General features: G+C 42.1%; 1 protein-coding gene and 2 pseudogenes across 1 annotated transcript in view; all 3 read left to right on the forward strand.

Moving 5' to 3' along the window:
* Positions 1-27,428, forward strand: part of LOC101009313 (putative uncharacterized protein CXorf42) — a 117,136-nt gene that overhangs the window by 19,376 nt on the left and 70,332 nt on the right. The gene's annotated exons all lie outside the window — the stretch shown is intronic.
* On the forward strand, positions 12,627-16,522 carry LOC101008972 (annotated as a pseudogene).
* On the forward strand, positions 16,660-27,382 carry LOC108583851 (annotated as a pseudogene).

Below are 27,428 nucleotides of genomic sequence, written 5' to 3' on the forward strand. Positions count from 1 at the left end.
GTCGCAAACTCCTGGCCTCAAGCAATCCTCCTGCCTTGATCTCACAAAGTGTCAGGACTACAGGTATGAGCCACTGCACCCAGCCTAATGTAATTTTGTTTTGATACATGTATACATTGTGTAATGATCAAATGATCAGAGTAATTAGCATATCCATCACCTCAAACATGTATTATTTCTTTGTGATAGGAACATATAAATCCTCTCTTCTAACTATTTTGAGAACTACAACACCTTGTTGTTTACTATAGTCACCCTACTGTGCCATAGGACACCAGAACTATAAAAACTCTTGAACAATGAGATTTGATGAGCTTCCAGATTGCTGAACACACAGAGGTGCCTGGAAGGTTATACACCTAGAGAGAGTGTAGAAGCTCTGCACCCTTCTCCTGATAGCTTGCCCTATGCATCTTTTCCATTTTGCTGTTATTCTGTATCCTTTATAATAAGCTAGTAAATGTAAGTAAGTGTTTCTGAGTCTTGTGAGCCACTCTAACAAATTAATTGAACCTGAGGAGGGGATTGTAGGACCCTGCAATTTATACCCAGGGAGTCAGAAGTGGCAATCTAGTGCTTGTGACTGGCATCTGAAATGGGAGTCGCAATCTCATTGGACTGAGCCATTAACCCATAGGATCTGACACTATCTCCAGGTAGACAGTGTCAGAATTGAATTAAATCATAAGATACCCAGTTGGTGTTCACTGGAGAATCTGATGCCAAAAGTGTTTTGTGCTGAGTATTAACTGTGTGTGAAAGTAGAGGGAAAAAACCCAGTTTGCTTTTTTTTTTTTTTTCCTTGACACAGGATCTTGCTCTGTCGTCTGGGCTGCAGTGCAGTGGTACAGTCATGGCTCACTGCAGCCCTGATCTACCTCAGCCTCCAGAGTAGCTGGGAATACAGGTGCACGCCGTTAATTTTAAAATTTTTTTGTAGAGACAGGGACTCACTATGCTGCCCAGACGTCTTGAACTCCTGGGCTCAAGAGAGCCTCTTGCCTCAGCCTCCCAAAGTGCTGGGATTACAGGCATAAACCACCACAGCCAGCCATTTTTTTTAAGGCAGCTGGCTGACTAGTTACCTAGCTGGCTATCTCTCTCTAATCTATTTATTACTCATTTATTTATTTATCATTCTATCAATTTGTCTATGTATTTACTTATCTACCTGTGTATTTATTTATTTAGAGATGGGAGTCACTGTGTTGCTCAGGCTGGTGTCAAACTCCTGGTCTCAAGCAATTATTTCACCTCAGCCTCCTAAGCGTCTGAGATCACAGGCTCCAGTCACCATGCCTGGCCACATTGGATTTTTAGACAGAAGGTTTGCTTCAAGTATGATTAAGGGGTAATTCATTCTCTGCAACCTCTTGAGAATTAAAAAGATTTTATGGCAATGGAGGCCTGATAATGGGGCCAAGGGTATTTGTGGCTTGTCTTACTGGGACACAAGAGTTGCTGAAGCCCTGGATACTGCCTTGATATTTTAGCCTTTAATGCTAAGGAAAGGTGCTAAGGAAAGGTTAGCCTAACTGAGTTCAAATTCATTAGAACTCAAGATTTCTGCCCAGCCAGTAGTTTGGAGAGGAGGTATACCATTGTCAATCCTGCATACTCCAATCTAACCCCACCCTCCCAACCTTCTTGGGTTCAGGACACTGTCAGCTAACCCTGTTCTAGCTTACAGGTTCAGGATTCTGGACAGAGGCTGATGTTGTCAAGTGGTGGGGCACCCGAGGCCCCTGTTAGCCCCAGTCCAAAACTAGGAGATCTCATTCCCATTGAAACAGGAATTAAAAGAAATTAAAGAGTGTGTAAGCAGAAATTCAGTTGTATGTAAGAAAACCCAATTCCCTCTGAGAAAGAGAAAGAGCTGGAGTCCTTTAAAAACTAACTGCCTATTTTTCTGTGGCTAGTGAGCTTTATCTCTCCTCCCTTCCCAAGCATTGTGAATACCCTGATTCCCTAGCTGTGCAGCTGCAAGGTCACTAGACAGATAAATAAACTCAAGTCACAAAACATGTTTTTCCTTAAAAAGTAAGAAATGATATAATGCATGTCTCAGTTGAATAACTGCCTTTGTTTCTCACTTCCATCTGCACAGATCTCCCCCCCACCCCACAAAATGCTTTAAAAGGTAACTTAACTCTTTGTTCGGGGCTCAGTCCTTTGGATGTTAATCCGACTGGGCTGGTATACCTAAATAATTAATAAATATCCCCCTGAACCCCATCAGTCTCTCTGATTCCTTAAAATTCCTGCTACACCATCACCAATTTCTAAGGCAGGAAAGTAGAACTGATGGCAGCGGCTGCCACCATCATGCTGGCTGCAGCAGGGAGGCGTGGCTGGGGCTGCACACTCCATGGACCTGGTGGGAGCCCCACCCCTTCCAAGTTGGGGAGGGAACTTCCCGGGTGCCACTGCAGTCACCCAAACTTCAGCTATAGACCTGGGCCTCCAGCTCCAGGGATCAGGCAGGAGCCCCCACCCTACTGGGCTGCAGATCTGATTGTCCCTGTGTTCTTCGAGGGAGTCAGGAGCAGGCAGGATCCCTGTCCTCCTGAGTGCAACTATAACTGCCCAATCCATGGCTGCAGACCCAGGCCTCTGGCTCCACGGAGTGGGCAGGAGCCAGGGACAAGTGGGAGCCCCACCCCTTCCTAGTTGGTGGGGTAGGAGGTCCTCAGGTGCATCTGTAGCCGCCCTCCCAGGTGCAGGACACGGGCATCTCTGCAGCTTGCATTCTCGGGGGCCAGGAAGTCCCCCCACCACAGGCTCAGGGGTGTCTGCTCCCACTGCCCGGTCTCTTTTGCCTCAGGCACCAGCTCTGATCTCATTTCAGAGAGGGGTTGGGGCCGAGCCGGAGGTGCTGTCACAGCTCAGAGGATATGTATTGGCTCAGGGCAGCGCTGACACACCAGTGCCCTGCCGCCTTGGCCCCCTCCAGAATTTGAGTGCCCATGAACATGAGAGAGGAAGCTGAGGGGGGCTGAGGGCAGCTCGACTCTGGCCTGCAAGTGCCCCTTGGTGCAAGCAGCCTGGGCGCCGTGGACTGCTGCGGGAGGCAGACAGGCTCCTGGGTGGAAGAGGGCAGGTCCCCAGTAAGACCCCACCTTCAGGCCAGGCAGCCAGTCCTGCCACATGGAGTGAGGACCTGTGGTGCCTTTTCTGGGCCCACCCATGTCTGCCCATGGACCAATCAGCACACACTTCCTTCCCCTCTGAGGTCCATAGAAGCCCTAGGCTCAGCCACAGCAGGGCAGAGGATGGAGAGATGGGATGACCTGCTTACAGAGAGGAGCTACTCACTATGGTTCTCCTCTGAGCTGTTGTAACACTTAATAAAACTCCTCTTCCTCCTTGTTCACCCTTCACTTGTTTGCATACCTCATTCTTCCTGGATGCAGGACAAGAACTCAGGTGCCTCTTCATCTTGTTCACTCTTCACTTGTCTGCATACCTCATTCTTCCTGGACACAGGATAAGAACTAGGGCAAAGATGTCACCAGCCACAGAGGTTTCTGGCCAGAAAACTGACACCCCAAAGATTCCATAACAGAACTAGCCATTTTAATGCAAGGTCAACATCAATGTGGATGTGGGGGTCACAGAAAAGGCTTTTTCTTAAGTGCCTGGCAACTACTAAAAAACAGAACAAAACAACCATGTCAGTTAGGCTTTACTGTCCACTCAGCATCCTAGTTAATGGAGTTAACATTGTATTTAATCCTTTTGGAAGTTCTCAGTCTGCAGATTGTGACACTATAGGCCTTTTCTCCCTGCCTGACTCCTCACTTTCACTCTCCTATTTTAGGATTTAGGATCCTTTCTCTGCATGAATATAGTCTAAAGAAGGCTAGTGTAATAGAGCTCATTTTGGGCATGTTCAAGTCTATTATCAAATCTCCCTAAATAGTCAAACCCCAAAGTGGGCTAACTGTTGTATGGGCCAATATTAGTTCCCTATTCCCAGTACTGATGACATAAAACAGTTCTATTGTATTTGCAAATAAGAGAAAGGGAGAAAACGTCTACAAAGAATTTCTTGGGGGAAGTTCTTGCCTTAGAATTTGGAAATAGATGAGAACATTTTCTTTCTCTTGTTTCTTGTGGCTCCTTTTCCTTTTCAGAATTCCATTAAGAGACCACTATGTAAACCAGAAAAGCAACTCACCAAACCTTGTCTTTCATTTCCTCTGAGCTTTCCTTGCCTCCTGAGACAGTGAAGGTTTCTTTCATCCTTCCAACCTGATTGTGGGAGTCAGCCAAGACTGACTGTGAGCCCTACCTGTGGTGTTAGGATGACAGCACTCAGGGGCTGCTTTTTTTGGACAACCCACCATCAGATCTGAGCATGTTTCCATTACTGTGTGCTCTCGCTCGCGCTCTCTCTCTCTCTCCCCCTGCAGCAAAACTAACAATAAATTCATCTTGATGTTTTTTCCCTGACAATAGTTCTTCGACACAACTTTAGGTTTTTCATGGTCTCAAGTAGTCAACTTTTGATCTCATTACCTGCAAATAAGTCTTCACTGCTGAAGAAAATGGAAGAGTATTTCAAATTAACAGAGGTTCGAATCAACCCTGAATTGACAGCCATCCTACCACCACTAAACAAATTCTGCAAAACCCACCTCTTCATAAATTGTACCACCAAAAGGGAAAAAACAATTCCTTAGATATTAGAAATTCCTCAAGAGAGTGTTCATTTATGCATTTGATACTTTCATAATGTTGAGTTTGTATGGCAGCTGCAAGGCATATTTTGACTGTATATAATTCTCTAATATTTCCATCCTCTTTCTGTCTAGAATTTTATTTAAGTTCTGGGATACGTGTGCATGGAATTTTATTTGTAACTGTTCTTTGTTTATTTTTAGACAAATCTAAAGATGCCACTCCCTATGCTGCTTTACCAAATGCTTAAGAACAACAGCAGGAGGACTTGGCTTTCATCTCCCCGCTTCAGTCTCATTGTAACTAAATGTACGTTAGTTTGTTTTGGGGGTGAATTACTTCCTCAAACCACTGCCTAAATATTTACAAAATCACTCATTTTAGCTCAGGTGTGTTTTTTTTTTTTTTTTTTTTTTGGAGACGGAGTCTCACTCTGTCGCCCGGGCTGGAGTGCAGTGGCCGGATCTCAGCTCACTGCAAGCTCCGCCTCCCGGGTTCCCGCCATTCTCCTGCCTCAGCCTCCCGAGTAGCTGGGACCACAGGCGCCCGCCACCTCGCCCGGCTAGTTTTTGTTTTTTGTATTTTTTAGCAGAGACGGGGTTTCACCGTGTTAGCCAGGATGGTCTCGATCTCCTGACCTCGTGATCCGCCCGTCTCGGCCTCCCAAAGTGCTGGGATTACAGGCGTGAGCCACCGCGCCCGGCCGGTGGTTTTAAATACTTCAAATAGTTAAGTACAATTGAGCCCTATTTATTTATTTATTTAGAGACAGAGTCTTGCTCTGTTGCCGAGGCTGGAGTGCAGTGGCATGATCTCAGCTCGCTATAACCTCTGCCTCCCACGTTCAAGTAATTCTCCTGCCTTAGCCTCCCAAGTAGCTGGGATTATAGGTGCATGCCACCATGCCTGGCTAATTTTTGTATAATCCAGCTCCTCAGTACATTAATTCGAATACTTCCAGCTCAGACTGAGTCCCAACATGAAGGTACACAGAAGACAGTAGTATTCTCCCTTAAGGAGGGCTAACAGCCTCTGTATTTACTTTTCCCATTTCTACTCCTTAAAGCCCCTAGAGTTCAAAACTTATTTTCCAGTCATGGAAAAGTCAATAAAAACACTACCGCCCTCCAGGTTCCCATCCAGGAGCTCCTGTATCACTGTGGGTACTGCTGCTACCTCATCCTCCCACTCCTCCCTGCTTCTCCTCTTCTTTCCCCTCTCAGAACTATCTTCCTGAATTGAATTCTTTTTTTTTTTATAGACTATCTTTGGAGACAGGGTCTTACTCTGTCACTTTGGCTGGAGTGCAGTGGCACCATCTCAGCTCACTGCAGCCTCCACTTCCTGGGCTAGAGCGATTCTTGTGCCTAAGCCTCCTGAATAGCTGGGACTACAGGTGTGCACCACCATGCCCAGCTAATTTTTATATTTTTAGTAGAGCTGGGGTTTCGCCATATTGGCCAGGCTGGTCTTGAATCTTGATCTCAAGTGATCCATCTGCCTTGGCCTCCCAAAGTACTGGGATTACAGGTGTGAGCCACCACACCTGGCCAAAATTGAATTCTTGTTCCCCACTGAAGTGTCAAATAAACAAGAGCCAGGCTAGGTTGAAGGCACTGTAGTTCTTTAAGAAGTGTTTTACGGGTACCCTGGAATGTGTTAATATTCTGAATATTAATCGCTCTTAACCATGGGTCCTATGCTTGACACTGTACATGAGTTTTTATCTGCACAACAACCACAATTGTCATCATCCCCATTTTAAAAGAAATTAAACCAGAGTGGAATAACTACCTCATACATAAACAAGCCATGTCCCGCCTTGATGAATGAAGTGATTCTACTCACTGGACTTAACAGGATATGGCCCCTCGTCTACTGGCAAGTTGGAATAGAAAAGGGCAAAGAGGCCGGGCCTGTTATATCAGGAAATGCTCTTTGAGGGTATAAGGACATTTGATCAAACTGTCTCTTAGTTCCCTTTATCCTGGAGGATATTGATCATTTTTGTCATTAACAGTGCCTGGCACAGTAATTAAGAACTTGATTCATGTGAGCTATTACTATTATATGCATTGTTACTCCCATGTTATTGATAAAAACTATTTCTAACTCAAGAGACTCTTATCCAAGTCATCAGCTAGGAGTGAAAACTGAAACTGGATAGGGAGTATGGTTAGACATTCAGTATAGTACATAACTCAAACAGAAAAGGTTTGAGCCAAGCCCCTGGGCCAGGAGCATGCAGATATATCCAGAAGATGGGGGAGTGCTGAGGGAGATCCACAGACTGTGTATGTGATGAAAGGGACATTGGAGTATAGTAGGACGTAGAGTTGAAAAGGAAGAAATCAAAATGTGGCTATGCTGTATAAAACTGGCAGATATGTATTCTATATGCCACTGGGAACCAGGAGATATTTTGAACAAAGAATTTATATAAGCCTATTCATGTTTTAGGAAGGAAACACAAGCTTTAGGGGGTAGAAAAAGAGGTGGAAGCTAAAGTTAGGAGTCTGATTAGAGGGAAAAGTATTGAATAACTCAAGTTTTTAATTAATATATAACAGTTGTACATATATTTCTGGGGGTACATATATTTTGATACATGCATACAATGTATAATAATCAAATAAGGGTCATTGGGGTATCCATCACCTCAAATATTTATCATTTACTTGTGTTGAAAACATTCCAAATCTTCTCTTGTAGCTATTTTGAGATACACAATAAATTATTCTTAACTATAGTCACTCTACTGTGCTATCAAATGCTAGAACTTTTTGCTTCTAACTGTAGTTTTGTACCCATTAGCCAACTTCTCTTCATCCTCCCTTCCCCTACCCTTCCCAGCCTCTGGTAATCACTATTTTACTCTATACCTCCATGAGATCCTTTGTTTGTTTGTTTTCATATATGAGTGAGAACATGCAATATTTGTCTTTCTGTGCCTGGCTTATTTCACATAACACAATGCCCTTCAGTTCTATCCATGTTTCTGCAAATGAAAGTATTTCTTTCATTTTTATGGCTGAATAATATTTCACTGTATATACATACCACATTTTATTCATTTCTTGCTGGACACTTAGGTTGAATCCATATCTTGTCTATTATGAATAGTGCTGCAATAAATATGACAGTACAAATATCTCTTCAATATATTGATTTTCTTTCATGTGAATATATACACAACAGTGGGATTGTTGGATCATATGGTAGTTCTATTTTTTGTTTTTTAAGGAAACTTCATACTATTTTCATTAATGGCTATACTAATTTAAATTTCCATCTGCAGTGGATAAGTGTTCTCCTTTCTCTGCGTCCTTACCAGTATTTGTTATTTTTGTCTTATAATAGCCATTTTTATCAGTTTTCTCAGGTTGAATATAATAGCCATTTAAATTGGGGTGAGATGATATCTTATTGTGGTTTTGATTTGCATTTCTCTGATTAGTGATGTTGAGCATTTTTCATATACCTGTTGGCCACTTGTATGTTTTCTTTTAAGAAATGTATATTCATTGTTAATGGCAAATCTAAAGAAACAGAAATGTCTGTTTAGATCATTTGCCCATTTTTAATCAGATTTTTTTTTTTTGCTATTGAGTTATTTGAGTTGCTTTTATATTTTGCATATTAACTCTTTATTGAATATATGGTTTGAAAATAATTTCTCTCACTCCATAGGTTGTCTCTTCACTCTATTGATTGTTTCCCTTGCTGTGCAGAAGCTTTTTACCTGGATGTAATCCCATTTGTCTATTTTTGCTTTCGTTGCCTGTGCTTTAGAGGTCTTACACAAAATACCTCTGCCAAGACCAATGTCTTGAATCATTTCTCAGCATTTTCTTCCAGTAGTTTTATAGTTTCAGGTCTTACATTTAAATCTTTATTTAAGAGATAGGGGTCTCACCATGTTGCCCAGGCTGGACTTGAACTTCTGGGCTCAAGCAATCAGTCCTTCTGCCTCAGCCTCCCAAGTAGTGGGACTACAAGCACACACCACCATGCCTGGCTTTCTTTAATCCGTTTTGATTTGATTTTTGTATATAGTGAGAGTCAGGAGTCTAGTTTTATTCTTCTGCATATGGCTATCCAGTTTTCCCAGCATCATTTATTGAAGAAACTGTTCTTTCCCAATATACGTTCTTGGCATCTTTGTCAAAAATGAGTTGGCCGTAAATGTGTGGATTTATTTCTGGGTTCTTTATTCTGTTCCATTGGTCTGTGTGCCTGCATTTATGCCAGTATTATGCTGTTTTGGGTTACTATGGCTTTATAGCATATTTTGAAGTCAGGTAGTGTGATGCTTCCAGCTTTGTTCTTTTTTTCTCAGGATTGTTGTGGCTATTTGGGGTCTTTTGTGGTTTCATATGAATTTTAGGATTGTTTTTTCTATTTCCATCAAGAATGTTGCTGGCACTTTGGTAGGGATTGCAATCTGTAGATCACTTTGTATCATATTATATAGGTAGCAAGGCAAACAATCAATAGAGTGAAGAGACCACTGTAGATCACTTTGGATAGTATGGATATTTTAACAGTATTAATTCTTCCAATCCATGAGCATGAGATGTCTATTTTTTTTTGTATCCTCTTCAATTTATTTCATCAGTGTTTCATAGTTTTCTTTGTAAGAGATCTTTCACTTCTGTGGTTAAATTTATTCCTAGGGGTTTTTTTTTTTTTTTTCGGTAGCAATTATAAATGGGATCGCTTTTTTGATTTATTTTTCTAATTCTTTGCTGTTGGCATATACAAATGCTACTGAGTTTTGTATGTCGATTATGTATCTTGCAACTTTACTGAATTTGATTATCAGTTCTAATAATTTTTGGTAGAGTCTTTAGGATTTTCCAGATATAAGATCATGTCATCAATGAACAAGGATAATTTAAGTTCATCCTTTCCAAATTGGATGCCCTTTAAGTCTTTCTCTTGCCCGATTACTTTGGCTAGGACTTTCAGGACTATGTTTAATAAAAATAGTAAAATTGGTCATCCTTATCTTCTTTCAGTTCTTAGAGGAAAGACTGCCAATTTTTCCCCAGAAAGACTACCAATTTTTCCCCATTCAGCATGATGTTAGCTGTGGGTTTGTCACATATGGCCTTTATTGTTTTGAGATATGTTCCTTCTATACCCAGTTTGTTGAGTTTTTGTCATGAAAAGATACTGAATTTTACTGAATGCTTTTTTCAGCATCTGTTGAAATCATCATGGACAAAAATGTCCTTAGTTTTGTTAATGTGATATAACACATTTATTGATTTGTGTATGGTGAACCATTTTACATCCTTGCAGCAAATCCCGCTTGATCATGGTGAATGATCTCTTTAATGTGATGCTGAACTTGGTTTGCTAGTATTTTATTGGGAATTTTTACATCTATGTTCATCAGGAATATTGGCCTGTAGTTTTGTTGTTGTTGTTGTTGTTGTTATTGTTGTTGTATCTTTGTCTGGTTTTCCTGTCAGGGTAATGCTGGCCACATATAATGAATTTGGAAGTATTCCCTACTGTTCAAATTTTTTGGAATAATTTGAATAGAATTTATATTTGTTCTTAAAATGTTTGGTAGAATTCATTGTGGAAGCCATCTGCTCCTGGGTTTTTCTTTGATCAGAGACTTTTTATTACTGCTTTGATCTCATTACTTGTTACTGGTCTGTTCAGGCTTTCTATTTCTTATAGGTCATATGTGTCCAAGAATTTAACCATCTTATAGGTTTTCCAGTTTGCTGGTATGTAGTTGGTCATAATGGTCTCCCGTGATCCTTTACATTTCTGTGGTATTTCTGTGGTATTAGTTTTAATGTCTCCTTTTCCTTTCTGATTTTATTTATTTGGGTCTTCTCTCTTTTTTCTTACTTGGTCTACCTAAAGATTTGTCAATTTTGCTTGTTTATCCCTTTGGAAAACTATTTGTTTCATTGATCTTTTGTATTTTTTTATAATCTCAATTTCATTTATTTCTGTGCTGATCTTATTTTCTCCCTTCCTTCCTTCCTTCCTTCCTTCCTCTCTTTCTCTCTTTCTCTCTTTCTTTTTGAGACAGAATCTTGCTCTGCTCCCCAGGCTGGAGTGCAGTGGTGCGATCATGGCTCACTGCAGCCTCAACCTCCTGGGCTTAAACACTCCTCCTGCCTCAGCTGCCTAAGTAGCTGGGACTACAGGCACATGCCATCATTCCTGGCTAATTTTCAAACTTTTTTTGTAGACACAGTCTCACTTTGTTGCCCAGGTGGGTCTCAGACAATCATCCTGCCTCAGTCTCCCAAGGTGCTGTGATTAAAATGTTATTAAAACACCCAGCCTTGTTACATTCTTTCTACTAATTTAGGGTTTGATTTGTTCTTGCTTTTCTAGTTCCTGGAGGTGCATCATTAGGTTATTTGAAGTCTTACTACTTTTAAAAAAAATTTTATTTTTCATTCTTGTGGGTATATAGTAGGTACATATATTTATGGGTACATGAGATGTGTGGATACAGGCATGCAATGTATAATAATCACATCATGGAACATGGGGTATCCCTCCCCTCAAGTGATTATTCTTTGTATTACAAACAATCCAATTATACTCTTTTAGTTATTTTAAAATGTACAATTAAATTATTATTAACTAGAGACATCCTGTTGTGCTATCAAATAGTAGGTGTCATTCATTCTAACTAGTTTTTGGTACCCATTAATCATCCCTGACTCCCCTACCACCCTTCCCAGCCTCTGGTAATCAACCTTCTACTACGTCCATGAGTTCAACTGTTTTGATCTTTAGATCCCACAAATAAGTAAGAAAATACAATGTTTGTCTTTCTGTGCCTAGTGCCCCCCAAAGCACTAGGATTACAGGTGTGGGCCTCTATGCCCAGCCCAAATGACTTTATTATTGCACGTTCATATCCTTTTCTTTCAGATTGAATAACTCTCTCTAGCATTTTCTTGCAAGACAGGTCTGGTGATGATGAATTCATTCACCTTTTGTTTGTCTCAGAAAGTCTTTATCTCTCCTACATGTTTGAAGGATAGCTTTGTTGGGTGTATTATTCTCAGTTTTTGCCTTCAGCACTTTGAATATATCATCTCACTCTCTCCTGTCCTGTACCATTTCTGCTGACAGTCTGCTGCCAGACAAATCAAAGTCCTTTATATGTTATTTGCTTTTATTTCTCTTGCTGCTTTTAGGATCTTGTCTTTGTCCTTGACCTCTGAGAGCTTAATATATATTTTGGTGTAGTCCTATTTGGGTTTAATCTGCTTGGTAATCTTTGACTTTCCTGTATCTGGATATTTATATGTTTCTCTAGGTTTGGGAAGTTTTCTGTTATTTCTTTGAATAAGCTATTGACCCCCTTTTCTTTCTCAACTTCCTCTTGAGGGCCAATGACTCAGATTTGCTCTTTTGAAGTTATTTTCTAGTTCTTGTAGGTATTCTTCATTCCTTTCCCTTCTTTTTTCTTTTTTTCTTCTCTGACTGTGTATTTTCAAATAGACTATCTTTGAGCTCACTCTTTCTTTCTTCTGCTTGATCAGTTCTGCTGTTGATACCTCTGTGATGAGTTTTTCAGTTCAGCCAATGTATTTCTCAGTTCCAGGTATCTGTTTGATTTTTTTCTCATCATTTCCATTTCTTCATTAAATTTCTCTGATACATTTCTAAATTGCGTTTCTGTATTAACTTGGAGATTGCGAGTATCTTCAAAACTGCTATTTTGAATTTTTTTTTTTTTTTTTTTTTTTTGAGATGGAGTCTCGCTCTGTCACCCAGGCTGGAGTGCAGTGGCCGGATCTCAGCTCACTGCAAGCTCCGCCTCCCGGGTTTACGCCATTCTCCTGCCTCAGCCTCCCAAGTAACTGGGACTACAGGCGCCCGCCACATCGCCCGGCTAGTTTTTTTGTATTTTTTTAGTAGAGACGGGGTTTCACCGTGTTAGCCAGGATGGTCTCGATCTCCTGACCTCGTGATCCACCCGTCTCGGCCTCCCAAAGTGCTGGGATTACAGGCTTGAGCCACTGCGCCCGGCCTATTTTGAATTCTTGATCTGACTCCTGTTACTTTGCTATCTGAGAGCTCACATGTTGCTCTCTCATTGGGGTTGATCACTGGTTCCTTGCTTTGTCCATTTGGAGAGGTCATCGTTCACTGTTTGCTGTTATTTCTTATGTATGTAGATCTATGTCTTCGCGTTAAAGAATTGGTTATTTTTTCAAGTCTTTCCTGTCTGAGTTGGTTTGTGTGTTTAGAGGTTCTGTGCGATTTGCCCGTTGATTCCCTTAGCCCTAGATTGCTGCCTTCTCTTGAGCACTAGATGGCGCCCTAAGCACAGCTTTTCTGTAGCTCTCCAAGTGCTGCCCATTGCAGATAAAGGGAGATTCCAAAGGGGACTCCTCAGCTGTGTGGGGAAGCTGGCTATGGCTTCGTGCTCAGAGGTTCCCTGCAGGGTGCCTCCTACAGTGTGGTGCTGCTAAACTACCTCTCTAATTTGGTGTCCCCTTTTTCTATAGTGGAGAGCAGACCCCGAGTTTCTAGTGCTGGGCCATGCGGCCCCACCTCCAAGGTTTGTCTCCACCTGTCCTTAGGTGGAGGCACTTGTGATGCTTCCTGTGAGTTGAGGCAGGAACAACTTTCTTGCATAGGAACCCAAGATGATGGGGAAGCTGGCTGTCCACTTTGATCTCACTTTTTCCAATGTAGAAACCATGAGTCTTGGAGGATTCTTCCATGTGGTGTCTAGTACTTTGGGGGAGGGGCATTGTGGATAGAGAAGTCCATTTCTCTCACTTTCAGCTCATAGTTTTTCACTTCTCTGTGGCCTCAGGGATTGTCACAGCTTTGGCTTTGAGTTCTTGTGATAAATGTGGCACTGAATAGTTGTTTTTGGTTTTCAGTGGGCAGGGGGAGTGAATCCAGATTGCTTCTACTCTGTCTTTCGTGACATTACTCCCCAACTCTGAAGTTTTGAGAATGAGTGACTGAAGAATTGTAATGCCATTATCCAAGCTAGGGGACATGGAACATGTCATGGTAAATAAATAGGTCAGGTTGCGCTTGTTGAATTTGAGAGTCATCTGCAACTAAATGGACTATAAGAATCTTGACCTTGGCATTCAGGAGAGAGAGCTGAGATAAAAGCATAGATCTATAAATCATGAGTGTGAAGGGATGGTGGTTGAATCCTTTAGAGTGGAGGGGATCATAAAGGTAGAGAGGGTAGAGTGAGAATTCAAAAGTGCCAAGAACTGGACTTTGAGCAACCAACTCCTACACCTTGAGGAATGGGTAGAAGAGAAGTGAGCATACTAAGACAGGGAGCAGCAGTTGGAGAGATAGGAGAAAATTCCAAAAAGTGCTGGTCATAGAAACCAAGGGAAGAGAGACATTCAGAAAAGAGAAAGTAGCTTTTTTGCAATGGGTTTGCCACTAGAACATAGGTTGTCTTGAAAACCACCCCTAAAAACCAAAATGGGAAAGGAAAAGACTCATATCAATATTGTCATCATGGACATGTAGATTCAGGCAAGTCCACTACTACTGGCCATCTGATCTACAAATGCAGTGGCATCAACAAAAGAACCACTGAAAAATTCAGAAGAAGGTTGCTAAGATAGGAAAGGGCTCCTTCAAGTATGCCTGGGTCTTGGATAAACTGAAAGCTGAATGGTATCACCACTGATATTTCCCTGTGGAAATTTGAGACCAGTAAGTACTACATGATTATCATTGATGCCCCAGGATACAGAGTCTTCATCAAAAACACAATTACGGGCCGAGCACAGTGGCTCACGCCTGTAATCTGGGCACTTTGGGAGGCCGAGGTGGGCAGATCACTTGAGGTCAAGAGTTCGAGATCAGCCTGGCCAACATGGTGAAACCCCATCTTTACTGAAAATACAAAAATTAGCTGGGTGTGGTGGCATGCATCTGTAATCCCAGCTACTCGGGAGGTTGAGGCAGGAGAATCACTGGAACCCGGGAGGTGGAGATTGTAGTGAGCCGAGATCATACCACTGCACTCTGGACTGGGGAACAGAGCATGACCCTGCCTCAAAAACAAACAAAACAAAACAAAACAAAAAACGACTACAGGCACATCTCAAGCTGACTGTGCTCTCTTGATAATTGCTGCTGGTGTTGGTGAATTTGAAGTTGGTATCTCCAAGAATGGGCAGACCCATGAGCATGCCCTTCTGGCTTACATGCTGGCTGTGAAACAACTACTTGTTAGTGTTAACAAAATGGATTCCACTTAGTCACCCTACCACCAGACGAGATACAAGGAAATCAGCACTTACATTAAGAAAATTGGCTACAACCCTGACACAGTAGCATTTGTGCCAATTTCTGGTTGGCATGTTAACAACATGCTGGAGCCAAGTGCTAACATGCCTTGGTTCTAGGAATGGAAAGTCACCTGTAAAGATAGCAATGCCAGTGGAACCATGCTGCTTGAAGCTCTGGACTTTATTCTACCATCAGGTCATCCAACTTATGAGCCCTTGTGTCTGTGTCTCCAGGATGTCTACAAGATTGTTGGTATTGGTACTGTACCTGTGGGCCGAGCAGAGACTGGTGTTCTCAAACCTGGCATGGTGGTCAACTTTGCTCCAGTCAATGTTAGAACTGAAGTAAAGTCTATTGAAATGCACCATGAAGCTTTGAGTGAATCTCTTCCTGGGGACAATGTGGGCCTCAATGTGAACAAGGTGTTTGCCCACTTAATAAAATCGGATATAAAGAACAAGAAGGCTAAGTTGTTATAAACGTCAGTTAGCATGCCTTACAGTTCTTGGTGGCTTAGATCACCACTTTATATTTCAAAGTATCTGAATAAAGACAGCTTCACAGTTGCTCCCAAGTCTTCATATCTGAAAGAATCCTTTTACAAATCTGAAATGGAACAATTTGATATTTATTACAGAATCATCGTGGTCTTGAAAGAAATAAGTGATTTACATTTGTAACCATATTTCCAAAGAGAATGTCTTTTGTATGAAATGGGGGAATGTAAGAGGTACATAGATTATTTACAACTGTCTCTGTCAAGCATTTGCCCTTTATTTGTGTCCATTGCTGGATTCAACACTCTATTGGCATATCCATACTTAATTTTTTTGTTGTTGCTGTTGTTGTTCTGATTAAAAACATGCATTACATTCTTTCTAAGAAAAAAAAAAAGAATGTGTCTGCCAAAGATGTTCATCATGGCAGTGTTGCTGGTGACAGCAAAAATGACCCACCAATGGAAGCATCTGGGTTCACTGCTCAGGTGATTATCCTGAACCATCTAGGCCAAATCAGTGCTGGCTATGCCCTGTACTAGATTGTCACACATCTCACATTCCTTGCAAGTGTTCTGAGCTGAAAGAAAAGATGACCATTCTGGTAAGAAGCTAGAATATGGCCCTAAATTCTTGAAATCTGATGATGCTGCCATGATTGATGTAGTTCCTAGCAAGACCATGTGTGTTAAGAGCTTCTCTGAATATTCTGACTATCTGACTATTCTTCTCTGGGTCATTTTGTGGGGAAATATACCTTTATACCAAGTATAGAGCCAAGTATGAACTTACACAACAGGTTATATAGGTTATATAACAAGTGGAGGTGTGCACCTGCATGCCAAACTTGCTGAGACAGACAGTTGCCATGGGTGCAGAGGACAAGAAGGTGGCTAGAGCTGGTAAGGTCACCAAGTCTGTCCAGAAAGCTCAGAAGTCTAAATGAATATTATCCCTAAAACATGCCACCCCCGTCTTTTTTGTTGTTGTTGTTTGTTTTTTTGTTTGTGTTTGTTTGTTTGTTTTGAGACAGGTTCTCACTCTGTTGCCCTGGCTGGAGCACGGTGGCATGATCTCTGCTCACTACAACCTCTGCCTCCTGGGTTCAAGCAGTCCTCCTGCCTTAGACTCCCAAGTAGCTGGGACTACAGGCATGTGCCACCATGCCTGACTAGGTCTCATTATATTGCCCGGACTGGTCTCAAACTCCTGGGCTCAAGTGATCTACCCATCTCAGCCTTCCAAAATGTTGGGAGTACAGGCATGAGCCACGGTGCCTGGCCTGAGTCTTAATCAGTGATGGAAGAGTCTCAGAACTGTTTGTTTCAATTGGCCACTTAAATTTAGTCGTAAAAGATTGGTTAATGATAACAATGCATTGTAAAACCTTCGGAAGAAAGGAGAATGTTTTGTGAACTTTTTTTTTTTTTGGCATCTGGTAGTTTTAAGTTATTTAGTTTTTAAAATCAGCACTTTTTAGCGGAAACAACTTGACCAAATACCTGTCACAGAAATTTGAGACCCATTAAAACCAAATTTAATGAGGAAAAAAGAGAGAGTAGTCAACAGTGTTAAGAGTACAAAGAAATAAAGTAGACTAAGATCTGGATGTGATGTTTTATAAGTTTCTGACGAATTAAAATAGTGTTTTAAAAGCCAGAGTCATATTCAAAGAACTACAGAGAAAATGGGAGGAAGAAAAATGCTTTTGCAATAAACTTAGGGTGCCATTTAAAGAAGTTTGACATCAAAAAGAAAGCAAGGGTAATAGATGGGTTACTTAAGTGTCATGTACAAATCTCTTCCTTTTTTTTTCAAAATTGAATTTTTTTTTGTAATGTCTATAATCCTGTGTCTGATTTGCAAATTTGGATGTAAAATAAGAATCACTTGAACACAGTTGCAGAGTTTGATCAGAGAAGCAGAGTGAAAAGCAATAAGGGATGATTACAGTAATTAGACCATATGCAATTGTGGAAGCAGGGTGTCAGGTCCTGGGGTCTGGGTCCAACACATGCTGAAGTCCAGAAGGAGTGGGTGGATGAGCAGAAAGAACATTCAGGGGGCTGTAGGCAGGTGAATATGGTTTTATTCAGCAGCAGCTTTTATTAACAGCTTTCTCACACTAGCTCTCTCACACTGGCCACCCTGTCTTGGCTGCTTGAGCCGCGGCTCCCACACACAGCTGTGCAGCCAGCTCTCCTTTGCCTTCAGGGTCAGCAGTTTAACTCTTTTTCTCTCTGGGGGCACGAGCAAGCCAAGCTGTGTCCTGACTCTCTCCCGTCCATCTGCAAGACTGACAGTTTTCGCTCTCTCTCTTTCTCTGAGCACCAGCGCACCCACCACCATGTTGAGCCAAGCTGAGCCCCAACAGCCCTGTACAGCATTAGCAGGGCAAATATACCTTTATACCAAGTATAGAGCCAAGTATGAACTTACACAAACAGGTTATGTAACAAGTGGAGGTGTGCACCTGCATGCCAAACTTGCTGAGTCATGCAGGCCTGGATATCCACTTCGGCTTATTCCTTGACCAAAGCACATCCGTGTACCTTACACTCCACCCCTTAAGCTGAGGGAGACTTAGGTCTTGGGCACACAGGTTTGATACTCAGGTTTTGCACACAGGCCTGACATATAAACTTTGGGCATGCAGGCCTGATACATACACAGGCTTGACACATAAGCCTGACACACAAGCTTTGGGCATGCAGGCCCAATACATACATAAGCTTTTGGGCACTCAAGCCCATTATATACATAAGCTTTGATGAACTGCCCAGCTATTGGCGCAGATCACCATAGGTTGTCACATCCTTGGTGATTACCAGTCACACTGCCCTGAGTTTAGCTTATTAGCTGCCTTGCCCACACCTGGTTTCAAACCACATGGTGTTAGTACTAGGCTGGACTGCACCCCAGCTAGATCTAGCTGTGTGCCATGCCCTATCAGGAATGAGGGGATACCCTTCCTAATGGTGAAGTCTCAGGGATTAGGAGTGCCTCAGGCCCCATGGCCTTATCTTGCATTAGGACTACAGGTCCCAAGACCTCTTGCAACTTTGCTGCTAAGGTTTTTGTACTTAGCATACTTCACCATTTCAAGTAGGCACCGCACTTCGCTAAAGTGGATGTCTGTGCTGTCTCTGTCCAGGGGGTCATTACCCATGAATGCACCCATCCCACTATTAATAACTGCTTCTCTATTAGTAAGCACCAGAGCTCAGCTCCCGTCCACAGTTGGGACTAACAGCCCACTGGTGCTTCCAAGTGCTCCATGCACTGCTATAGGCCCTAGCCAAAATTATCTGTGGTTACATGCACATTCAGTGTAAATGAGCACCCTAGTTTACTACCCAGAAAGGCTGTCTCAGCCTCATCACCCCAATCCCAGGCAAGAGGGACACTGCCACTTTTAAACCTGCAAGAGAATCAGAGGTTAACAAAACATTATTAACAAAACCACAACATATGGTGGGGCCTATACAGTAGCCCTGCAGCAACACTGTGAAAGTCCATTGTCACTGTCCCATGAAGGCAAATTGTTACTTGCTCTCTGGAGCATTGTCAGTTGACAAGAATGCATTAGCCAAGTCCACCACACAATGGCACTGCCAAGTTCCGTTGTCAAGTGGTCTATTAAGTCTGTGATAGATGACACAGCTGCCAAGGCATACAAAACATCCACCCAGAATGTCTTCGGGTATGGATGCGAGAGACATACACAGCGCATAAGCGGAAAGCCAAGCAGCTGATGCCAAGATGCAGAGATACAGGTTTCACTTTCACTGACCAGTCTTCACAGTTGTCAATAAATGCAGCTCTGCCCAGAAACTTATCCGGGGGTCAGGGACCAGTGGATTGCCAAGTCCAAATGTGGCTCCTGTTGTCCGGTGCCCTCCAAGCTGGGCATCTCGGCCAGTTCTCTTATCAAACAGAAAAGGCTTTACACTTCCACCAACTGTAGCAGGTACTCTTTGAACTGGAATGCTTGAGCGGGACTGGGTTGCGCAGCAAGGTCCTTCTCCCAAATGACTTGCACTAAGTCTGTGCACGACTACCGACATTATTTGCTTAACTCCCTCAACTCAGCAGGGGCACAGGCACCAAAGGAAGGGTGCTCCACCACAGCAGGGGGTCTCTGGGCCTACTCGTGGGGCCCAGTAGCTGCTCATGATCTATTTTGTGGTGGATCATTGGGCAAGCCTGCCATGGAGGTTCTTCCTCCTCCCTGCACTGAGTCCCACAAGAACTGGGCATGAACTTCCCACAGCACAATTACAAACACTCATCTGACTCTGCCAGCAAAGGCATGCTTCTTCTCAGTGCTGTGCACTTCCAGGTGCTTCAGTGCCTTCTCCATACTCACAGGAGACCCACCCACTGCCTCCCATGTTTCCACTGGAGCCCATCTTCACAGCACAGCCACCACCGGGTATCACAGCCCATGCTGCGGCCACAAAGCCAACCCGGGAGCCCTCAGGGACTGGGGCCCACTCACCTCATCCCATTCTCATCACCAGTTGTCAGGTCCCGGGATCCAGGTCCAGCCCATGCTGAAGTCCAGAGGGAGTTGGTGGATGAGCAGAAAGAACACTTGGGGGGCCGTAGGCAGGTGAATATGGTTTTATTCAGCAGCAGCTTTTATTAACAGCTTTCTCACACTAGCTCTCACACTGTTCGCCCTGTCTCAGCTGCGTGAGCCAGTGGCTCCCAAAGACAGTTGTGTATCTGGCTCTCCCTTGCCTTCAGGGTCAGCAGCAGCTTAACTCTTTCTCTCTGGGCATGAGCAAGCCAAGCTGTGTGCTGGCTCCCTCCTGTCCGTCTGCAAGACGGACAGCTTTGGCTCTCTCTCTTTCTCTGGGCACCAGCGTGTCCGCCATGGTAAGCCATGTTGAGCCGAGTGGAGTCCCAAGAGCCCCTGTAGGACGTTAGCAGGGCAGTTATACCTTTTACAGACAATAGTGGCTTAGAGTGAAGTATAAACTTACATAAACAGGTTATATAACAAGTGGAGGTGTGCGCCTGCATGCCAAACTCACTGAGTCATGCAGGCCTGGATATTCACCTTGGCCTATTTCTTGACCAAAGAACATCCATGTACCTTACACAGGGGAAGAAATCTATGGAAGGCTATTGTCTCTGCACTTATGGCAGTCTGAAATCACTGTAGATATTCAGGGCCCACAGTTGGGAAGAAGAGGTGTATGTGGTGTGGGGGAAAGCAAGGACAAACTGGAACCTGCAAGGATTAACTTGAATATCTAGGACAAAGTAAATCCCGTGAAGACTTACTGGAACCTGCGTCTGTCTCTTATTGCCTCCAACCTAGAGAAAGAGCTGACATCCATAGTGATGGAAATGCACACACAACTGACCTAGGACTTGGAGAAGTTGAAGAAGGAGATCTTGTCAGAGTTGGAGTTGCTGCAGGTCCTGCTGCTGCCCCACACCAACAAGGTGTGCCAGTGGATCAGTGCCAGTGTACGCCAGTGGCAACAGTGCCTGGTCCTACCAAACTTCAGAATATAGTATCTGTTGCTTTACTCCCACTTCCCAAGCCCTGCCCAAATTTTCCTCCTGGTCCAGTCTCAGAACCATATTGGGAAGGCAATTCCAGGAAACTATGTTTCTAGCTTAGCTAAGTTGGCAAAGCCACTTCAACAACTGTGAGACAAATACAGACCAGTAGAATGTGACTGGTCACTATTAGAGAAAAGGATAACACACAGTAGAGAAAAAAGAAAGAATCCCAAACCAAAAAACGTATGGGTCATTCTGCGCATCAGTTATGGACAAGGACTTCTCAGTGTTTGGTGCTCACATTCAACAAAAGCTGTGTCCAAGAAGGACTCATTTAACCAGTATCATCTACCCCAACAATCCTGAGTGTCTATGTCCATAATGTTCAGCAGAGCAGAAGAGGAAGAAACAGTAAGCATGGAGTTACTGGCAGAATTTTGGAATGCTTCTGGTCACCATGAATTTTGGTCACTGACCTCTGACTTCTGAAATAAGCCATCCAACACTGAACCTTCCACCCAGCTTTTCAAAGAGGGTGAGTGTTCCCTTATTTTTAAAGCAACCATTGGTGAAATAAAGGTGACACATAAATTAGATTCACTGTATAGGCTTTGGCAAAAGTTGTGATTTGTTTCCAAAGCTTCAGATAGAAATGAATCCCAGTGTGACACATGGATATCTTTTCAGTTTAAAAGCAAAGTTTCAGAGGTGAAAACTTCGGCTTCTGTGCTCTCACCCACCCCTCTGAGGAATACGAAATAGCTGGGGGCCCATGGATAAAACAGAAAAGCAGTAGAGAATAGCTTGAAGGCACCAGGAGGCTAGACAGATGGCTGTAAAGATATTCTGCTTATTTTATGGGGTAAGCCATGCTTTGAGCATTTTCCAAAGGGGAAAGAAAGGTGAGCAACTTTATTTATCACAAAACAGTTGATTTTTTACTTACTTTACTTACAAATGACTATGGTTTGAATATTTGTCCCCTCCAAAACTCATGTTGAAATTTAATCCCAGTGTGGCAGTATCGAGAGGTGGAGACTTGGGGCTTTTAAGAGGTGATGGGTCATAAGGGCTCTGCCCTCATGAATGGACTAATACATCCATGGATTAATGGGTCAATAGATTTAATGAGTTATCATGGTAGTGGCTTCATAAGAAGAGGAAGAGAGACCCAAGCTAGGATACTCAGCCCCCTCACCTTGTGATGCTCTGTGCTGTCTAGGAAGTTTACAGAGAATCCCCACCAGCTAGAGGGTCCTCACCAGATGCAGTCACTTGACCTTGGGCTTTTCAGCCTCCATAACCATATGAAATAAATTCCTTTTCTTTATAAATTACGCAGTTTTAGATATTCTATTATAAGCAACAGAAAACAGACTAAGACAAGAACGTTTGATGAAAAGCTATGCCTTTTAAATTTTGACTGGCATTAAGTTATATAGATAGAACATAGTAACCTAGCTCAACAGACCACACATAATTTAAATTTATTACTTTTCTTCTCCATAGATTAAGTTAGAAAAAAGGAAATATTAATTTAGCTACTGAAGTTTTGCATCTAAAACCTTCTCTGTGAAATTCTGGCTAGTCTCTTTTAAAGAGTAATAGAAAATCATGGGCTTTATTTTGAAGAGCCAGTTTTCTTCAGCATTGTGGTAATAATAATAACTAATATTATTTAGGATTTGCTACATGCTAGGTATTAACCAACTATTTTACATATATTATTGAATCCTTTTAACACTTCTAGGCTATCAGTATGATTATTCCCACTTAAAGATGAAGAAACTGGAGCACAGAAAGGTTATGACTTGTGTAAAGACACACAGTAAGTTTCAGAGCCACAGTTCAAACCTAGTCTACATCACTGCATTCTTACAAAGTTCACACTGATCAGTAGGTAGAAATCACTTCAGCAAAAGATGTCTGAACAGGAATAGTTAGTGCAGCATCTTTTATAAGGGTTTAACATTTGAAAAAGCTTATCTGTCTATCTATTAATAAGGGACTGGTTAAACTGATGAAGTTAATCTATTCAGTGGACTAGTTTTGCATCTGTTAGGAGTTATATTACAGAGATGTACAGACAGTGTGATCCAATTTTAGTAAACATATTTACCAGTATTCATATACATTAAAAAGTCTGGAAAATTATACAGCAAAAATACTAACAATGATCATTGTGAAGTGGTAGGATTCTAGGTAATTTAAAATTTGTCCCAATTTTTCCTACAATAATCATGTAATAAAGAATAGAATAAAATCTTTAAAACTCACACCACTGTTCTTTTACTGAGAAACACTGCTTCTCTTTTGAGTTGCAGACTGGAAATCAGCCCTGACTGCACTCAAGTGCTCTGTGACCTTGGACAAGTCACTTACCCTCTCTGGGTCTCCTGTTTCACATATATAACAAGAACGTGATTTAATTTTGCAGGTTCCTTTGTGTTCTAACATTCTTTGACTTAATGGAGCTGATTCTTAGCAAAGTTCTTTTTAAAAAAGAACAAATAGTGTGTGGAGGTTTAAATGTTGATAAATGGTTTCTTCACACTTTATCTGTTTTCTTCAGCATGCGAAGTTATTATTTCCATTATTCCCTTCCCATGAGTCCTTTAAGAAGGGAAAGCTGGCTTTTTGCTCTCGCTGGGGATGGCGGAGGGAGGTACCCTGCTGAGGGGAAGGGGGATGCCTGAGACCTGGACTTCCTTGGGAGTCTGCTATGGAGTCGAAGGAAAACCAAGATTTCATTTTCAAGATGGAAAGTCCATCAGACTCAGCTGTGGTTTTACCTAGCACTCCTCAGACCTCTGCAAATCCATCATCTCCCTATACAAATAGTTCACGAAAACAACCTATGAGTGCAACACTTAGAGAAAGATTAAGGAAAGCAAGGTCTTCATTTAATTCCTGTTATAATGTGGTGAAACTTCTTAAAGTAGAGAATGAAGAAAACGATCAGATCTTTTCAGAGAAACCAGCATCTTCCACAGAGGAAAACTGGAATTTCAAGAAAGTTTTAAACACATAGACAGTGAATTTGAAGAAAATACAAATTTGAAAAATACTTTAAAGAATTTCAATGTCTGTGAATCTCAGTCACGTGACTTGGGGTCATGTGGTGCTCTCCAAAATGAGTTTGTGGATGAGAATCTTTCTACACAAAGATTAAACGATGAAAAAGGCAAATTGGTGAAGCAGGTTCAGGAGAAAGAAGACCTCTTCAGAGGCTAAAACTATTCAAACTGTATGACAAAGAATGATCTATCTCCATTACAATTGTTAATAAAGAAGTGGAGAAGCGGTAGCCAGCTGTTGCTTTGAGTTGCAGTCACCTGTGTCTGAAGAGAACAAGAAACTAAGGCTTACTCAATTTATAGACTACTATGGGTTAGAAGATAAATTGCTACACTGTAACAGAAGTGAAGAATAATTTATAGATGTTTAATTCCTGATTTTTGCTCCAGAATATCTTTGAGAATGATAACTTAATTAAAAGATACTTACTCATTTTAAAGGGAAGATAGAAACCATTAGGGTTCAGAGGAAGGTATCCCAGTGAACATCAATTAAGGGCACTCTAATATATAAATTATAAACTAAGTTCTAAAAGGAAAATTAGTATTTTGGATAGATTTGACAAAGAAAACTTGACATTTAAATCATGTTTAAAAAGTCATTTGGGCAGTTCTGGAAACTAGTTTTAATACAATCGTTTTATTGTGGCCAAAAGTTTTATTTTAAATGTTAAAAAAAAAATTGTCCAATCTAGTGAATGTCTAAACCTAAAGTTTAAAAATTTCTGCCTCTCTCCTAAGTTTATGCACCTTGTTTACATCCATCTACCACATATTTCCATCTGATAATCTAGCAGGTAATTAAACCCATATGTCCAAAACTAAAAAAAAAAAAAAAAAAAAAAAAGGAACGTTAATGTTAACGCATTTCACCAGAAATGTGTCAAATCACTCTGGGAAAATAAGTGCCTTTTCCCAGAAAGACACTTTGTGACCAATACATTAACAGAGTGTGTTTGTTTGTTTGTTTTTGCCATATGTTGAAACAACACACGTCACAACCCAAGCAAAATAAGAAACAAAAGCAAACTATTCAAACACAATCCCCATTAGCTGTCCTTACTCCAGATTCTTGGCTTTGTTCCTAGGATCGCCTTTTACCTATATATCTGATTAATGATAATAATAATGATAACTACTAGCCTTTGTTTTACAGATATCCATAGGGCCATTTAAAATATTCGAGGCATAGTGAACGATGCTGAGCAGAGGAGGGCAACGAGAAAGAGTAGATTTTTTTTTAGAAAGTGGGTGGCTGGCTCGGTTGGCTCACTACCTGTCTAGGAATTAACCCAGGCATGGAGGCTGTACTTACAGGAGCGCGTGTCCTTGCATGGCCTTTGCCAAGAGGCTCTCAGGCGCCTTCTGTCGAGTTGGCCCTCACGCCGTCTCTGCCTGAGGGTTCTGGCTTTGCACCCAGCTCTCCTGACCAGCGCCTTCCAAATTCACTTTTCACAAATGGCTGTTTCTCACCATTTGTGGGGTGATGTGATTCTAGGAGGTAATGTGAAGTCTGAGGGGTGATGTGGGGTAAAGTGGAGCTTGGAGAGGAGGACTGGCGTGGGGCATGTGTAGAGCCTGAGAGGTAATATACAGATTAGGGAATTGTGAAGGGGAGTCTGTGGGATAGGGGTGGAATGATGTGCAGTTTGCTGGGGTGAGGGGTGGGTGGGAATGTGCAGCCTGTGAGCTGCTGTGTCCCCAAGACCTACTCTCCACTATATGAGCATAGTCCCGGCACGACCCAAACCTTGGTGTCTCCTGCACCCCAGGAGACCTTAGCTCCAGTCAGGGGAATGGCAGAAAGCTTTCGTGCAGTTTCCTAGTCACGTTTTTAACTTGCCTCCTTTAATAAACTGAAAAAATCTGCCCTCAGCGAAGAAATGCCGTATTTTCTGTTATCCTTATCAACCAGAATAGTCTTTCAGCAATATATATTTATTATGAAATCAGAAGCTATTTTTCAACAAATGTGAATATTGAATATGTACTCCGCCCGCCAAAACACACCCCAGAGAAAGATCTCCCTAGAATCAATGGTCTGGAATCTTTTCACCTGTCTCACACTCCATGCCCTCTTCCATTTTTCACCCCCTAGCAGCCTCTTAGATTATGTATTCACCTTGGAACTATGATTCTGGGATCTTGCCCATTTATGTCTGCTTGCTAGCTGTGTGGCAGCAAGTAAATCACCAAACTACTCTGAACTAAAAACATCAACCTCATAGAGTCTATTCATTTATTCACTCACTCAACGCATGTTTACTGAGTCCCTACTCCTGTTGAACCCTAGGCTGGGTGCTGGTAATAACGTCAGTGAACAAGGCAGATGCTTCCCTTCCTCTAATGAAATTGGTCACCCAACTGGGGAGCCAGACAATATACCAATAAATACAAAACTGGTGGTATGTATGTCAATGTAAAGAACATGGTGAAACTAGAAAGAATACAAAGTCTTCTAATTTAGGATGTAGGTCATGGGAGGCCACTCCAAGGAAGGGACATGAAAGCTGAACCTGAAGGATAAATAAGAATGAGCCAGGTGAAAGATGATGGGCAGTGATTCCAAGCTGGGATATTTTCATATATTCCAAAAGAGGCCATGTGACTAGATGGTGAGGAGTGAGGAGAAGAGAGGCTCCAGTAGTTTGAAGAGTTAAAGCAGGAGATAGATTAGGCAAAGCTTTGAAAGCCATGCTTAGAATTTTAAATCAAGTCCTTGAATTTTAAATCAAGTGGAAAGCCACTGTATTATTTTTTATCACTAACATGATCTGATGTAGGTTTGGGGAAGACTAATTTGGCTAATATGAAGATAACAGATGGGAGGGAATCAGGCATGAGTGCAGGAGCCTAGTAAGGAGCTATTGCAGGTGTTTAGGGAAAAGCTGATGATAGCAGTTTGGTTATGGGTGGCAACAGTGGAAGTGGTAAGTAACCAGATTCAGAGCATATTTTGAAGGAAGGGCACACAGGATATGCTGACATATTATATGTGGGGCTGAGAAAGAAGAAGGTATCAAGAACGGCGTCTTAGTCTGTTTGGGCTGCTACAACAAAATATCATAGACTGGCTGGCTTAAACAACACAGATTTATTTTCTTACAGCTCTAGAGGCTGGAAGTCTAAGGTCAGGATGCCAGTGTGCTCAGATTCTGGTGAGAGTCATCTTCCTTGCTTGCAGTTGGCTGCCTTCTCTCTGTGTACTCACTGGCCTTTCCTTTCACATTCCAGTGGAAAGAAAGAGTGGGGAGGGAGAGAAGGAAGGGGAGAGAGAGAGAAAATCTTGTTTTTTTTTTTTTGTTTTTTGTTTTTTTTTTTTTGAGATAGAATCTTGCTCTGTCTCCCAGGCTGGAGTGCA

Source organism: Papio anubis, chromosome X (assembly GCF_008728515.1).
Source record: "Papio anubis isolate 15944 chromosome X, Panubis1.0, whole genome shotgun sequence".
NCBI classification, from domain to species: Eukaryota; Metazoa; Chordata; class Mammalia; order Primates; family Cercopithecidae; genus Papio; species Papio anubis.